Consider the following 7,401-nt stretch of genomic DNA (forward strand, 5'->3'; position numbering starts at 1 on the left):
ATTTTGCTGTTACAGGATAGCTGGGCTCTGATTATACCCGTATTGTCCTAGCTGTTGTTGATTGTATTTTTATACTGGCATTTAGGCATCTAGGTTTGAGATTACTAGTTCTAGTCCCTAATTTCTAAGCTCATCTTTGTTAGATGGGTGTTTTGTTCTGATATTCTGTTTCCTCTCTGGTTTTCTAACCTTTGTGGCCTGGATTTCTGGTGGTCTAGTTAGGACTTCCTGTCCTAGTTGGGTGCTGGCCTTCTGGTCATTAGCTTGACCTTTTGTGTAGCAGGATGTCTATTCTTCTGACTGGTGTGACCTGCATGTGAACAGTTGTAGTCTGTTCAAGGTAGTGTGACCTGCATATATTCTCACTGGTATTGCTTGTACCTCAGTGGTGGAAGTCTGTTGTGGTTGGGGGCAGGGTCCAGCATCAGGAGAGATGGTGAGCTCAATGGCACGGGCCTTGGGAAGGGTCTTGGGATACAGAATCTAGGGAGTGGGGGAGTTACACCAGCAGGAGGTTTCTTACTAGTATGGCCTGCCTCTAGGTGGTAGAAGTCCATTGGAGTTGGGGACAGATCCCAGAAGAGGACCAAAGATGAGTTTAGATGGTGTTGGCTGAGGGAAGGGACCTGCTCTATTTCTTTTATTGGATCTTCAATGCCTGAAGTTCTCTCTTGTATTTTAAACGCTTTTCTTCATTTCCTTCACCTGATTGTGTATTCCTGGATTTCTGAGAGATTTGTTCATTTCCTCTTTAGAGGCCTCCTCTATCATACTCAGAAGATAGGATTTAAGGTCACTTTCTTATGCTTTGGCTGTGTTGGAATATCAGGGGCTTGCTAGAGTAGGATAGCTTGTCTCTTACGGTGCCATATTGCCCTTAGTGTAGGTGATTGTGTTCTTATGCTGGCCTCTAATCATTGAGGTTTGGGTTAATATCAGTATAGGTGCTGATTTCTGAGTGTATCTTTGTTTGATGGTTGTTTTTTGTATTTATCCCCCTTGCTTTCTGTGCCTTGTTTGGTCTGGCCTGAGTGGCCTGTGATTCTGGTGATCAGCAAGTCTTCAGGTTCAGTAGTATGTCTCTACTGGGATTTTGACAGCCAGCTTGACCTCTGGAGTTTTGGATGTTTGCTTTGATTCTGAGTTTCTGGAGCTCTGGGAACTGGCCTGGCCTCTGGGGTTCTGGATACCAGTGTCGTCTCTGGGTTCCAGGTATCCTCTGGAGTTCCTAGTATCTGCATGGCCTCCAGTAGAGCCAGAGTTGTTTGCCTGGTTTGGGGCCAGGATATGACCCAGGGAAGGGTGTGCTGTTGGGGACTGCTGGGTGGAGCTTAAGGGGTATCTGTGGGAAGTGGAAGGTGTCTTACCTGGGCTTCCTAGTACAGGTGTGGCCTCTGGTAGAGCATGAATAGTCTGCCAGGGATTCTTGGCTGGAATATGGAGCCCAAGGAAGTTGCTCAATATATTTTTAACAGTATATAAATTTGTAATAATAAATTCTTGTAAAAGAAATCAGCTCTCATTATTTAAGATCAAAGAAGAAAACCAATTATTTTTAATAAAAAATATTCTAATATCTGAACAAAATATAAATATAAAGAATACATATCACAATGACAAGAAAAAAAATCTATGGCCCTTAACTAAAACATGAAAGTATCAGCTTATAGTGTCATATTATATATAAATACAAAACAAACTAAAAAGCACACTGCATAAGATCAAGTCAGCCAAAATCCAGGCATAATAGATGGTCTCCAGATAACACCCCTTATTGAACAGCTGTGACAGTGATATTTGTTGGAAAGAGAGAATCACTTGGGTGTTTTTTAGGAGATATGCCACTGTTAAGAGTCCCATGATCTAGTGGGTAGTTCCACACACATGCACATAAGGGCAACACTAACTGGACTTGACATGTTATTTTAAAAAGCTACAAATTTGGAAGTGGACATGTTGGAAAAATCTGAAGCAACAGGGAAGGAGAAAATGAGGGCTGAATATGATGGTATTTCATTATGTGCCTACATGAAATTCTCAAGAATAAAAATAAATCTCACAAATTCATAAAATAATATTTCACAACAATATTATTATATGATTATTATTTTTAAATCCATCCTACTGCAGGCTTTTATCTATTTCTTCTTCCCCAGATTACTGCCCTTCTTCTTTCTCCCCTTTAAGGTTTTTAACCTTGAAGATGCTTCTTAGAAGAGTGAGCATCCTATCTGATTTATATATGGATGTATCAGGGAATTCCACCAAAACTGAGGGTGTCTTTTTTTCAATATACTAATGCCTGAAATTGAGCAACAGATATTTCAGTATTTATGTGAAAACAAAATGGATGTGTGTGTGAATCAGAGATGGATTCCTCTCCTGAGACATGATTCAATATACTACGTTGAAAGGTATTATAGTTAAGCTCAAGGGAGAGTGAATTACTGTAAGAGAAACAGTTCCTGGAGGCTGTAGAAGTAACTCAGTGTGATTCTAATAAACTTGTGAAACAAACCACAATCTGGGAAGCTCACAAAGACCTTTGTATAAGGAGAAATAAGTAATGAAACTTGATTTTCCCAACTATCACATTTTCCTGGGCCAAAGACAATTTTGCCAAACATATTGTATCTCCTTGCTTATATAAGATGTAAGTACATATAAGATATATATTGGGCTTAATGAAGTTGCCTGATTATACTCACTAACATATCCCTTTTGAGCCAAAGGGTAATCCTAGGGCTTCTGTACAAAAATGGAATAAAACTGATGACTTGTTCCATAATAAACATTTTAGCTCATGATGTATTTCATTTCATGGAGTTTAACACAGAAGGCAGTTGGTTTTATGTTTTTATTTTTTATTTTTGTTAATTTATTTATTTTTGTATACAACATTCTGCTTCCATGTATATCTGCACATCAGAAGAGGGCACCAGATCTCATAAGGGATGGTTGTGAGCCACCATGTGATTGCTGGGAACTGAACTCAGGACCTCTGGAAGAGCAGTCGGTGGTCTTAACCCTGAGCCATCTCTCCAGCCCCACAAGGTAATTCTAAATTCTGAACTTTGAAAGCCTTTTAACTCTGATGTGGGGAATAAATGCAAGGAATGGACACAAACTGAGGGTGGCATACTAGGCAACAGGTTAGTCAGCTTTCTATCACTATGACAAAAATACCCAAGATGAGGAACTTAAAGCAACAAAGGTTTGTTTTAGTATGTAACTCCAGTGACTTCTGGCCGTTAGCCTCTAGTGAAGCAGTGCATCATTGCAAAAGCACTTGGTAAACAAAAGTTTCCCAGTGCGTGGTGGCCAAGACAAAATGAGCATGCCAGGAACAAAATATACCCTTCAAGGATGTACCCTCAATGACCTCCTTCCTCCAAACAGGTCATGCCTCACAATATTCCTACCATTTCAAAAGAAACTTAAATTCTATCCTCACAATAAAAATGTCCATTTTTTAGACAAGACCCTCACAATTCAATCTTTTCCCAAAGGCTCTGTCTCTGAATGCTGCCGACTTGGAGGCCAAGCATTCACCACATAACTTTGAGGTGACATTTTAGGTCCAAATAACAGGAAGTAAAAATGTTTGAATTATTAAAAGGAGAAAACTACCTGGTAGGATAGAATGGTACAAGCTGTCCTTGGTCATATGGGCATGACCTTAACAGTACTGTCTGCAGCTCCAATACTGAAGCCCCAGCTGAATAAAGGGAGAATGTGATTCACTGACAGGAGATCAAGCACAAATATTCATTTATGCCAAACCCCACCCTGTAAGGTGTGACCTTCATAGGAGACAGCTTCTGCTCAAATGGACCCGGAAATAAGATCTTCATTTCTAACACAGTGGCAAGAATACAAGGTGTCTTACCTACACAGTTCTGAAGATTGCTCTCTGTAGTTGCTTTTTCTGAGCACCAAACATTTGATTCTACAAATAAAGGTCCACCAAGGCCAGATAATTCACAAGGTTCTATGTGACAGGTTTTCAGAATGTCACAGAAACATTGTATAACCTCCAAGACAATATCATTGCTGTATACTGTGAGCATCAGGCTGAAGATGGAGCTGGAATTCAGGGAAAAAATTGAAAAGAATATGAGATTTGCAGAATATTCCTCAGGAAAGCATGACTATGAACTTACACCAAGATCCAGCTGAAATAAGTACTGTAGAATTGTGAGCAGACACGGAGAGATGAGCAGCTGAACCCAGAGAAGAAACACAGAAAGATGGGGGAGTCAACCAATAAAATCATACTCACAAAGACACTCAACAGTCAGCAAACCACTGTGCAAAGAATCTTTTCTTATCAGTGATGATTTCATGAGTCAACTGTGGGGGACCAAATAATTCTGTTATGAAATATCTTGAGGGCCAGCCTCCAGCTTCAGTAAACATGAGCATTGGAAAGCTCTGGCCCACTATTGTATTGTTAATGCCTGTAGGGTTACTATTGTTTACCATGGCCTCAGGGTAATATGCCTTCTAGTTTGCATATCTATTGGACCTAAGCATCTGAATAGGCCTGCACCTGGGCAGAGGGGCTAGGTGTGTGAATAACAGGTGAGGACAAGAGGGAGGAGCCAGCTAGCAGAGAGGAGAAGAATGGAAAGAAATGGTCTCCTTGCAGCTATGGCTGGATGGTTAAGAAACAGTCATAAAAATGAGAAATAAAGGAAAGACTCTAGTTTTACAACATGGAACTGAGAGCTCTTTAAAGATGACAAGATGCCTGTGTTTGGTCTTTATCACTGCTGGGTTGCTAGGAGTTTCCAGGGCCAACCACCCCCACTCAGGTAGTGAAGGGACCAGCTCTCCATTTTGGCAGCCATAACAGCCCAACACATGCTTGTCTGACCTTGCCTTGGTCACTAGGAGGTCAGATGCCTGCTTTGTGGCAAGGAAACAAATCAGAAGTTAGCTGGTGGTGCTATGCTTTACAGCTTGGGTGTGCTTTACAGATAAGCACACAGCAATGATGCGCAGAACATAGCAACAACCAGTTGACCAATCAACACAGGGCAAACCCTGGAAGCCTGGAGACACACCAATCCTGAGCCTGTGCGTACCCCTAGACACTCCCCTTACGCTGCCCTTTAAGATCTCTATGCAGACGCTTTGTGCTGTCTTTTCTAGCCATCCGCCATGGCTGGTGGATGAAAGACCCGAGCTAACATGGGCTTAACTTGTTAAACAACAATAAAGCCTCATGCAGTTTGCATCAAGCTTTCGACTGCCTGGTGATTGGGGTGACCTCGCTCCTGGGCTGAGATCCTGGAGGCCTGAGCTTCCGGGGGTCTTACAGTAGAACCTCATGGCTGTCATGGGTTAAAACTGAGACATGCCGGGTCACGACAGTCAACTTCCTCCTTCCATTTCTCATCCCTGAAACAACATCTTTCATACAGCTCCCAAAAAAGAGTCCAGTTCTTATACTGTAAATGTAATTTCTCTTAAGCAGGAGGTTATATAAAATGTTTTCCATGTTGTGAAAGTATTCCAGTTATTTCTCTCCAATATTCATGCCTCAGGATTTTCATATTCACCCCATCTAAAGAGATCATTTTGAGGAGTTCTGCAAGAAGGAATTTGCTTTATAAGTTATTTGTCATCTGTAGCTCCTGCCTTTTTTATGCCCCACCACAGCAATAACTCAATGGAATATAGTATTGGACACATATTCAACCCTTGGACTTGAGGCACAGTGAATATTAATCTCATTTAATATTCTCAATGAACTCTTTCTTCCTCAAGTTAAAGATGAATACTGAAATTTGTTGGGCATGGGAGTTGTGTGTCAACTTGACACAAGCTAGAGTCAAAAGAGCCTCCATTAAAGAAATACCTCCATGATATCCTGCTGCAAGGCATTTTTTCAATTAGTGATCAGTGGGGTATGGCCAGCACAGGGTAGATGGTGCGATCACTGAGCTGTGTTCCTGAGTTCTATAATAGAGCAGGCTGAGCAACCAGAGCAGGTAAGTCAATGAGTAGTACCCCTCCATGGTCTCTGCACCAGCTCCTGAATCAAGGATCCAGCTGTGTTTTAGTTCCTGTCCTGATTTCCTTCAGTGATGAACAGCAATGTGGAATGAAAGCCAAAATAAAGCTTTCCTCTCCAATTTGCTTTTTGAATATTGTGTTTATCACAGCAATATAAAACTTAACTAAGACTCCAGTGCATGCCTTCATCCCAGAACTAGGGAAGCAGAGGCAGGTAGGTGTGGTGACATATTGTTTATTATCTAATGAAGCCACTTGAGATAAAAATGCAAAGCTAGTGACAGCTATATCACTCCTGTCTCCACTTCCCTAGTGCTGGGATTAAAGACATGTGATCCCAAGTTGTTTCTCTTTTAGACTGGATCAGTTTCATGTAGCTCAGTGTGGCCTTAAAATAACAGAGATCAATCTGCTTTTGTTTCCTGAGTACATGAATTTAAAGGTGTGTATCACCACTGCCTATCTCTATGACAGTAGCTAGCTTTGAATTTTGATCCTCAGTGGCTTTATTAAATCATAAATAACACAGGTAAGTGTCTGGACTATCCTGGTAAATTTAGTAAAACCTTGTTTCAAAAATAAAACAAAAATGAAAAATTAAGTCCATTTGAAAATGTAATGTATACCTTCTTAAATACTGACTCTAGTTTTTAAAATATCCTAATGAATAAAAATTCAATGTTTCTTCCCCTACTCCTAGTCAAAGTTTTAGAACAAAAGTCAAAAGTATATCCCATAAGAAATATAGAACTATTCATAATATCTTACCAGAAAACATCCCTTCCAGCCTCAACTCCAGTCATTCTCCTAGAAGTTTTAAAACTTACCTACAATGAGATTTTTGTTGGTAATGTGTGATTTTCAAGGATGCAAAATTTTACTGCCAAAGCATTATTGCTATTGAGAATTAAGCATTCACTGTCTCTGGCCAGCCATTGAAAAAGTTTTAGAAAGATGTTTTTTCCCAAAGTCATAACCCTTTGGGAGTGATGTTTAGCCTTTCAAGTCCAGTTAGCCACTAACAACTCTCAACAGAAAAGGATGCAACAGAGGGATCTTTTAAAATAATTAATGGTGTAACTATTGTTTGGATTAATTATCTATCAGAATATCCTCTCTGTTAAAGGAACAGAGAGATGCATTTGGACAATGCCTATAAAATACCTCTTGTTCTTTGATCCATCATTCAAATTCATGTATATTTTATTAGTGATAAAGATGATTTTAGATTTAGATGATATATCACTGGGACCATGGTGATATTGGAGTCAGCACTGCTGCTAAAGGCCATATTTGGGTCCATGGTCTTGCTGAAGCTGGGGTCTGTGTTAATTTCTGTGGCCCATGTTATCATAAGGGGCATAGAAACCAGGCATT

The sequence above is a fragment of the Cricetulus griseus genome, assembly GCF_003668045.3.
Source record: "Cricetulus griseus strain 17A/GY chromosome 1 unlocalized genomic scaffold, alternate assembly CriGri-PICRH-1.0 chr1_1, whole genome shotgun sequence".
Lineage (NCBI taxonomy): Eukaryota > Metazoa > Chordata > Mammalia > Rodentia > Cricetidae > Cricetulus > Cricetulus griseus.